This window comes from Apteryx rowi, unplaced genomic scaffold (assembly GCF_003343035.1).
Source record: "Apteryx rowi isolate R43461 unplaced genomic scaffold, aptRow1 scaffold_126, whole genome shotgun sequence".
Lineage (NCBI taxonomy): Eukaryota > Metazoa > Chordata > Aves > Apterygiformes > Apterygidae > Apteryx > Apteryx rowi.
Genome location: NW_020447486.1, coordinates 609,608 through 620,245, shown reverse-complemented (window position 1 = coordinate 620,245; position 10,638 = coordinate 609,608). Strand labels below are relative to the sequence as shown.

Genomic DNA, 10,638 nt, shown 5'->3' with positions numbered 1-10,638 from the left:
ACCTTTTTTTGTTTGTTTGTTTAAAAACAAAAAAACCCCAAAGGTTTGCGTCTTTAAGTCCAGAGATTTCAACTATTGCGTTTCCCCCCTAGTAGGGTATATTACAGGTGGAGAGAGCTGAAGGACGCGGAGGCTCTGCTTGTTGGAGGCTGTTAGCACAGAACTAGGAATCGAATTTAGGAGCTGTGGTTCCTGTTCTCGCTGCACTGTGGACGTGACGGCGTTGGAGCAACCAGATCTTACTCTGCCTGTCTTCTCACAGAAATTGTTCTAAAATATGTTAGTTTCTTCTTGTGGGGAAAAAAATGTTCTTGGAGGATATGCAAAGTACCATAGTTATACTACATTACAGTGAATATATTGTTATGAATTAGCAGATGATCTTGCTCGTGTTGCCTATGTGCTTATCCATACACCAATGATGGAAATTAAATCTAATTCAGTAGCTCAACTGCATATTTCAGTCTTTCTCTGGACGTAGATTAATCAGCAGTAACTATTTCTTGTTGTGGGTTCTGACCATACAGAAGATGATATTGAGCCTGCGGCTAAAATTAAGTGTAAACAAGCATTATGAATACAGCTGCTTCCTGACTGTACTAACCATTCAAATCCTGTTAGAGAATGGTTAATCTAAATATGTATTTGAATTCAATTCCAGTGTGGTTGTGAGTATAGCACAGAAGCTAATCATGTAGCAGATAGTGAACTAGATATAAAAGAGCTCTTACTTTTCTCTAAGGATAGTATTAGAGTCCTGCATCAATGTCACTTTTTTTTTTTTTAATTCACAGAAATACTTGTGACATATGAAGCAGCAGTGCAAATCATGTCTACAGTCTTCCTGCAAGGTATGCCAGTTACCAGGTTAATTTTCCTGAACACATTAAGTTCTTGAACTCTCAGTTGAAATGATTAAGTTATAAGGGATGTAGTAATTAAATGACAACCATGTATGATTATTTTTTTTTTAGTGAAGTAAATTAATATCTGTTTCAAAATTTACTGAATTCCAGCCCACTTGATATTGGATAGTGAAGTGCTATCTAATGATGATTAGTTAGTGTTCAATATTGGTAAGAAGATCAATAAATAGATTAATTTGTAACATTCTTACAAATTTCCAAAACACTGACCTTTTAGTCTAAATGTTTGTATGTATTTTTTGCATGCTTGCTTTTTTTTTTAAAGTGTGCCTATAGCACCAAAAAAAAAAAAAAAAAGATTGAAACCTGAATGTTTTTCATTGTAGATTACTTTGTTTCATCAGGAAAAATGGGATGATCTGTAAATTAGTTACTGAACAGTTGCAATGTAAATTTTCTTTTGTTAGTATATTGTCTGAGATTTCCCTTATATTTATATAGCTAATTTGCCAGTGGTTTATACTAACATGTTTTACTTTTCAGTGTAATTGGACTAGGCATGCATTAGTCAGTTAATGCAGGTCAGCTGATGATCAGTATCTTAAGTCATGACAAATCAGTGATTTATCATCGTTCCTCTGTGGTGGACAAAGCAGAGTGTATCTGGAATGGTATTTTTTTCTTTAAAAGCATTGGTATGTGTAATATTAAGTAGATACAGTCAGGGAATCCCCAAAAGGTCAGTACTACTTTACCATCTTAGCCTACACAGGTCGTATTTTCATTTTTTTTCCCTTTAATGTTAAACTCGTTAGATTTTTCCCTGCTATTTATAATGTATAGTCATAAAATTATACAATGTGTCAGATGAATTTTGGACAGTCTTAGAGAATCTAATTAATTGTTAAGATGTTTTGAGGTCCTAAATATCCTTCTGTGTTATTCTGCTAGGTTGTTTTTGTTTTTTAATTTACAGTTGTATTACTTTCTCCTACTTTTTTTTCATCTCTGTTATTGCAAAGTGAGATTTTTCAATACAGGGAAGAGCTAGAAGGCTACGGGTATGCTTAATGAACACAGACAATAACAAACAGTTTTCTGTCTTGTTTAATCATTGTGTCTGCAAATGCCTGTGAAAAGGAAATTGGGTACATGGTAAATACCCTACAATACACTTAAGAATGCTTAAGCATCTACTTAGTTATCTGGCAAAAATCAGCATGGCTACACTGGAGCTGCTGATCTCTTTAAATTTTTTTTCCTGCTCTTTATTGCTATTTTTAAATAATCAAATCAAGCATTTAAATCTTAAGCTGCCACTTCCACATACGCATGTACTATAATAAGACTCTATTATTATGTAGTTTCATTCTGGGCAATAACAGCAAGTAACTAACATTTGTGAATGTAATGGTGTAACTACGTGGGAATGTACAGAAAGTTCTCGTTTTGTGCACTGGGCTGTCAGAATAAATACATCCCTAGAGTCACAACATCTGCAATATCATCAGTGTAAGGTCTTATCTAGATTTTATTCTGCAGTCTCTTATCCACTCTATGTATATCTACTTATAGACAGAGTACCCAGATTCACTCAGCCAGCCTAGCTATAACTGCCTAGTTGGGTGTACAGAGGCAGATTTTATAATTAACACAAAAGCTACACTAATATGTTGCAGAAGGTCCACTAGTTGGTCTAGCCCTAGCTAGTGTGATGGCAAGTCTGGATTACAAAGTCCTGCTTCTGTCAATTTTGCTGTGCTATTACAGACCTTCTCTGTATTGCCTCTGAACTAGAAATTACCACCCAGTTTGGAAATACCTGTTTCTTGTTAAACCCTTAATTTCATGAGGTTTCTGTGCAGCCTAAGAGCAGCACTACGGGCACTGATGGCCAGTGCGGTATCCCCGCTGCAGTGTTTCTAGTTGCCTAAAAATGCCTGTCATTGTTCCATAATGCAACCTTTGATAGGCAGGGCAATTTTGCAAGATGTACTTGAAGTCACTACTGTGCAAGTATCCTCAGAACAGAAGCGGAATGTAAGTGAACAGCAGTCAGCACAAGAAGAAAATAAAAAGCATAAAGCACATACAAGAGAGTGATGGCAAATCCAAAGCTAGCAGTTTGCTTACTTCTTAGTACTCAGATAAGTTATTTCTTAGGCTGCACCTGATGAAATTCATACTTCAACATAAAAAAAAGAAGTGACTGAAGCTGTCTCAGTACCACTAGCAATTGCTTGAGATACTGAAAGACTGGAAAAGAAAAACAAGAGGTGGGGGGAAGGAGCCAGGGAATAACAGGCCAGTCCTTTTATCTTCAGCGTTTTGAACAAATTCTTGCACAAAGTATAAGTCTCTGGGAGAAAACAAGAAAATGACTCACAACCACCATGAATTTAGAAAGAATAAATTGTCATGCTGGTTTAATTTTCATCTGTAACATGATAATAAGGCCTGTGAATTGACAAGAAAACAGTGAATGTTAACATGTTAATGTTAGAGAGGTCTTTGACACTGTTTCATTTGATATTCTTATAAGCATTTGAAGAAACATGTCCTAAAAGAAACTGTTGTAGAGTAGGTGCAAAACTTGTTGATGCCTGTGCCTAGTAGGTGGTTATTAACGACTGGCTGTCAAAATGAAATGGATGTATTGAATGGCCACGCTCTGAGTCTGTACGTCTTCTGGTTTGCTTCAGTGTTCTCAGTAATGATCTTGATGGTAGAATAGGGAGCGTGCTTACAAAACTGACAGATTAAAAATGACCCCAAAACTTGGAGGGACTGCAGGTATATTGCAAGACAAGTTTAAAAGTCCCAAATTATTTTGAAAATTTGAGAAAACATTAGGAAATAAATATGAACAAATTGAAGTTCTACACTTAAGTAGAAATCATTAAATATACAAATACAGAGTAAGGAGCAAGTAATTAGGTGACAATTCTCCAAAAATCCTGCTATTGTATAAGGGCAAGCATTATATTGGGAGGGATAAAAATATGAACATATAAGTTCATATAATACATATAAAATTGTATTTATTATGTATACTATAAATACATTTGTATACATATATAAAATATGTATATTATGAATAATATAAGTAAATATATGTAGTATTTATAGTATAGGTTTATATATTATATGTAATAATATAAATACACATGTCTATATATAAAAACACATCTACGGGTAAGATCTACAGGTAAGTACTCAGCTGAAGCATTGCATTCAGTTTGAGCACATGCGTCAAGAAAGAGTAATTCAGGTGGACGAAGGCCACAGGAAGAGTAATCAAATGATTTGAGGTCTAGAAACCAGGACCTCAGAGGAAAGACTGAAGGAATCTGAAAGGGGGGGGTGCAAGTCCCAAAAGGAGAGGACTTGAAGGCATAGTATTTTTTCTATACGTAGTAGGCTATTTCAAGAAGGTAGAAAATTATCAAGTGCAAGTCCGTGATAGGTAGGACAAGACAAGTGAACTTAAATTGTGGCAAAAAATGCTGATTGCAGAGCAAAAGGATTAGTTTCTGAAATAGCTGACTGTTGCTTCTCACAAGGAGTTTTTTCATTTAACTCTATTTTGAACAACACTATTTTAAAACTAATGAACAATATCTGTAAAGGTATAAAGTCATTCAGTATTTTTCATGTCACTGATTAAAAAAAGCAGTGGTTTGTACACGGAGACAATCTGCCCCAAGACAGTATCCACTAGTCAAAGTAATGATGCAGACAGGCCCCATATTGCCAGTCCTTCCACTTTAAAGTCTTCTAACTCAGTAGCCTTTATTTTGGTTTTGTTGGTTCCTCATTACATAAGCATCATACAGGATTGTCGGCTCTGTTCCTACTTTATGCCCTTGACAGGCCTGTCAACAGCCAGGTTTTATTTCTCTCTCATTTTTCTAGTAGCTTCAATTGTCAGCCCAGCTCTTTAGGGACTCAACATATTATTATGGTAAGAAAACAAGGAGTGTACTGTAGCTAATTGTTTTGTTTATAAAATCTTTCCCGATCTCCACTCTGTATTTCTCCACTGAGAAATGAGTGAATGTTCACTTACCTGAGGCTGTAACATGTGTTGTTAGCATATTTCAAGTCTGTATTTGCATTATTATACCCTAGAATATGCTGTTTTAATCATCACACCTGGAAATTACCTTGGTTAGCAATTTTAGTTTCCATTTTCTCAAAGAGGCATAAGTGATTGCATGAGTTGAAGCCGCCAGCCTGTGAAAAGCGTAGCATGCAAAACTTGAATTCTGTGCTTGAGAGTGGAATTTGTGACAGCCTCAGGCACTTTTAAATGGAGCTTTTTGTTTAAATAAATATGAAGAAAATTCCATCATTTTGGTGCTCCTTCTTTCTAATAACTTACTCTGGGCTGCTTGCAATTTGCATATTTGGCATGGATTTCCATATTACTTCATTGCCATTTTTAGATGTTTCTGTGAGGGAACCTGGAAGCTCTGACAGCTGGACACGAGGGAGCGAGCAGCCTTTAAACACAAGGCAGGAGGTCTGATCTGGAAGCTTTAGGGGCCCWACATCCTGCAGGGCAACATCCTGAAGCTTTCAATAAAGGCGGAGTTTTCTTGCATATCATGGAAAGGCTCAGAGGTGATGTGAAATATATGTTTGTTAATGGTTTTGACCTAAGGGGATGATCTGAACTCCTATTTTTCTTCTGTTAGATCATTGGTTGATCATATCCTACTATTTTGCTACTGCATTGAGCAGGGAATTTGGGCTAAATTCTGTAAATTCTAATGGTTTTTCATCATCACATGACTTGCTTTTCTAGTTGGATGGTTTTGTTCATACTACCTGCAAAAAAGTGATTACTAACATTATTTAAATGCTGATCATTAGCTTTCAAATTTTCAGATAGATACATGGGGAAGAACTCACAGGTTTAAGCTTCTTCAGGCTTTGATCATATTTAAATGATATTCTTTTTAACCCTGAGAGCCAGAAATTCTTATTTTTAATTGAAAATTTAGAGCTACCTTTATGAATTTAGCAAATAGTGTAGATATTTGGAATACGTGGGACCCTTACTGTAATGGCAAGCAAAGAAGCGCTGTTTATTGCTGATGAATACCTGGTGATAAAAGGATTTTTGAAAAATGTGCCAAAAAATGCTAACGTCTCTCTGAGGATGCCAATAGTATGTGCCACTGGTGTTGCAAGGATGAAACAACTGCGTAGGAGGAATGCATAATAAGGACGCACCATGGTATAGAAATTGCAAGATGTTGCAATCTCTCATCAACCAGCTCTAAGCAGTAGTGACGCTTCTGGGTATATAAGGAAAAACCGAGTTTGGTGCAATTCAAATGATCAGGTTCAGAGCGGCCGGGGGCTGGGGAGCGCTGCGACGCTGCTGAGCTTGTGCCAGCCGTCTAGGGTAGGGTGATGGAGCTGCTTTTCCCCTGGGCAGCTGGGTAGCAATGAAGTCTGCAGCCGCAGGGGGCTGCTGGTCAATGCATAACCTTTCTAGTGCTGGAAATCTGTGGCAGGGATCGTTGTCACCGAGCTATGTAGGATGTGACTTAAATAATGCCATCTGGCACTGTCAGTCTGGGCAACATGCAGGAGCTAATGAAAGGGTTTGAAAGAACTGTGAAGGGATGGTGGAGTGGCAAAATTGTGTTCCCTGTATTCCTCTCTCCCAAGTACATAGCCTAAAGGTAAGTTTTCATGCTTATGCAAGGTCTGATGGATCGGTGGGGATATTAGAAGGGCTAGCTGGTCAGAAAATATACAACGCTCATATTGTAGAATATTGACTTACTGAAGAAACTCTTGTCCTGTACTTGGAATCCCTGCCAAGGGAAAAGTCCCCAAAAATACAAGTCCAATATTAATTTTGGGAAACCTAGTCTGTAGTTCATGAAGCCGTATGCTAGAGACAAGACAGCAAATAATGTTTGAGCAGTATGTGGAACGCACATATGGAAAATCCAGTGTTTTTTCATTACCATGAAGATTTAAGTGAGACAAACATAATTGTTTCATGTTCTATCTTACCTGTTATTTTTTAAAGCAGGAAGAGATTTTTTTTTTTTTTTAGTAGCCATAGGTAGATTGGAAAATTTATGGCATTTTTTTTTATAAGATGGAATATGGTTGCCTTAATCATTTAGTTTTTCATGGAATTGAACTTCTACCTTGCTTATGTGCTTTTGAAAATCTACTGAGTAAGCCCAGACCATCTGCTTTATTGCTTATGGTGTGCCATGTTGCACTTTCTGTGTTTGACCTAATAAAAGGAAGATAATAATTAACTTACTCTTGAATGAAAAAAATTACTTATGCCTTATTTTATTCTGTAAAGGAAGGATACTTCTCACAGTGGAATGCTGCATTACGCTGTCGCATGTCCTCCTTTTAAAATACGTAATATTTGTCTTTCTTTTTGTGGAGTTATAACTTACATTTAAAAATAAAACTTATAAATCTTAATGATGACGTATGGTGCTGTGGTGACTCTTAACAGAATTGCAATCTGAACTTGCAATTTAGTGATGACTCAATAAATCTAAAGTTTGAGTAGTAGATTTCAGTTCTGAAGAAGGCAGCAGAACGAAAGTCCATTCCTAACACAGTAGTGGGTGCTGATATATTTCTGAAATGGGATGTGGCTCATTTTTTTTATTATAAGATCTTTGCTGTTTGAAACTATTATAAGTCTGATGTGGAAAAATAAAGGAAGACTAACAAAAGTCAGTTACAATCCTGTGTAAAATTTTTAAACACTTGTAATTCTCTAGTCCAGTTTGTTTTCTTTAGCACAGACCACCATGCAAAGCTGCATTAATCTGTTACTCTTCAGCTGAATTTCCATGCGAGTTTTTTCAATGTGCATAAACATGGACTATGAGACAGATGCACCCATTTTCGTTTTCACCATAAAGTGGAGTTTGAACTGTCTCTGTACACTAAAATYAAATGGCATTTGTCTYATGTTAGAAACATAGCAGCTAGTGYTCTTATAAAAGCACCTAATTTACTTAGGCTACTAAAATGACACCTAATTAATTTAGGTTCCTGACTTTTGGAAAAAAAATCCAGTGGTCTTTTTATAAAATTAGAATAGAGTCTAGACACGATTTTGTTGTGATTTCGCTGTGCATAACAGAACTGAGCTGTAATTTTAATTTTTATGACTTGAATATTAACACTGTCACTGGATAGCTATGTTGGATTATAATTTGTATAAGTGTATTGGTTCAGTATAATAGTTGGTTCTAGGGGACACCAACAGGAAGGCAGCACAATAGTCTAGATAAGCAACAGCGCTGCAAACGTGCTGAAGACAATAGTTGAGCTACAGCTGTGAAGAGCCGACTTCCAGGCTCTGACCGAAGTTGCACTGCTGCCTCTGTAAGGGTGGGAGCTCAGTGATCAAAAGGACACCAAACAGGATGGATAACAATCAGCTGGGGCTTTTCAATGTAACTTTTTAAAATAAAAAAAAATTGATTAAAAAATATTTTTATTGAGGGAAAAGTACATTTAAACCTATTTAAATTTCAGAACCTAAGTTCATCTGTTCTAAATATATTTTAAAATAAAAAACCCTGCTTGTTTGCTACCAAAATTTTAGAGAATGAGATGCTGAACTGGTAGAAATTCTTCATTTAATGACTGAAAATAGCACAATGTGGAAGATGAAAATGCAAGAAAATTTCTTTTACTCTCGGACTTACAGCCCAGGAAGCTGAAAGGATGATAGGCCCTTCTTCTAAAGGTGTTAAACAGTGCTATTTACCACCAACATAAATTTAATTCAGATGATTTTATTTAACTAACAACTATTACAGAACTATTGTAGCATATTACCATATAATTTCTGTCCCTATGCAATGTATTTTAGAAATTACGTGATATGACATTCTCCATTTTCTGAAAGATAGCCCTGATGAATTAGTGTACAGTAAGGTGGGGTAGCCAGGGTAAAGTAAAACCCTAAGATAAATTTTAGGAAGATTCTAAAAATGAAGAGGATTGTTTTAGGCATAATGTCACAACAAAATGAATAATCTCTGCAGGGGAAAATGAGAGTTGACTTTAACTCGGGTAATTTAATAAATGTATCTGCTGGGGTATCTTCCTCACTACCAAAACAAGAAGCAAACTTTGTGATGGGAGGATACAAAAGGTTGTCTCAAAGCATAACTTGGCTGTGCCTATATGCAGACCAGAAAGCCTCAGCGCTGCGCTTGCCGAGGCCAGCGCTGGTTTTCATGAGTGCCGATACGACTGACGCTGGAATCCCTGCGCAGGAGTAAATGCAAAGGGGGGGCTTCCCTCCAAGGAAGTAGCTGTTTGGAAGTGGCAGTGGGAGGTTAAGTAAAGCCTTTACGATGCTGGTTGGAGAATGGGTGGCATTTTCTCCTGTTATGATTTCTTCTTTCTTACCTGGAAGTAAGACTGAAAGTAGCACTGAAACCACAGATGAGAACTGGGAAAGTAACTGTCGTTTGGTGACGTTTTACAGATGAGGAACTGGAGCAGAACAAGGTGAACTGATTTGCTCGAAGTTGTCCTGAGAGTTAGAGGACACACTGCTTAAACCTGGTAGCCAGTCTGGACTAGTGGATTTATGCTGACCGTAGCGAAAGAAATAAGCAGGCGCTCGAACGGCTGCACCTTGAGGATTTTCAACAGTCTCTTCTAGGTTTAACAGAAGCTGATGTGTTTTTGTGACTGGGTATGGTGTAGTACGATGGTTTTTTCCATGTAGTTTAGATGTAAGAAGAGTGATGCAGAACAGGACCCTCCTGTGTTGGTGTTCAAGTCTGATTCTTGAGCGGGAAACTTTGTTGCTGACTTCCATCTGTTTCTCCTCTTTTCCATGTGAATTGATTCTTGCCCAGCGGAGTGGAAGTGATATAGACAGCAGTTACAAGGTTTCTTGTGCTCCAGCCCATTTCTTTAGTTGAGAGGAGCACTGAGCCGGGGTAGGAGGGCCAATGATTTTGATTAGGGAAGAGAATAGTGATAATTATTTGATTTGATCCAGTTACATTTTGAGTGGATCTCATYTGTGAACCCTGATGGTACAAACCAAGTGGTTATTGGTTTTGTACCATGTTGAACTGGGTTGTTTCTTCTGGAGGAGCTGTGGTATCTCAGTCTAACATTGAAAGTAAGTGTTGATTTTTGTGCGTCTGGTTCTATAAAGATCCCAAGAAGGGGCATGCCTCCGTTAGCCCATGGACAAACGGGCACTGCATTTTGGGGGTGAAAGAGGAGGACAGTCATGGCCTTCAGAAGCTCAAGCAGTGCTGCTGTCTGGGTTCTTGGATGGTGAATACATCAGAGAAGTGTATCTAGTTGTGGCAGTGGTTCTTTTTCTTAAAGAAAATTTGGGAAAAAGGGAGGACAGATACGGAAGTATTTGGAGCACACAGCTAAAGCCTACCAGGAGAGGGTTTGGTGCTGCCTAAATGCTTTATATAAGCAGCGTCCCTGAAACGCAACTTCTCGTGGCGGAGAGCAGCAGCCGAGGGGAGAAGCGCCGCTGCCCCGGGGCAAATCCCCGCCGCTGCCCCCGGGCAAAGCCTGAGGAAGGGACGGAAACGCGCCGCAGGGCGGACCGCGGCCTCCGCTGCCGGGCTCCGGCCTCCCGCGGCGCAAGCCCGCTGCTTCCCCCCGCGCCGAGAGGACGGACGCTTCCGCAGGGCGCCGTCTGACCGCGGCGCTTCGTTCCGCCGCGCCGCGTTTCGGGCGGGGGCAGCGGGGGGGGCCGCGGGCG

General features: G+C 38.5%; 1 protein-coding gene across 1 annotated transcript in view; it reads left to right on the top strand.

Moving 5' to 3' along the window:
- Positions 1-825: 825 nt before the first annotated feature.
- The window catches only part of USP54 (ubiquitin specific peptidase 54), a 90,578-nt gene continuing 80,765 nt past the window's right edge, over positions 826-10,638 (top strand). Inside the window, exon 1 of the mRNA XM_026055859.1 lies at positions 826-851. The gene's annotated coding sequence lies outside the window, so the exon portion shown is untranslated. The remainder of the gene's footprint in view (positions 852-10,638) is intronic.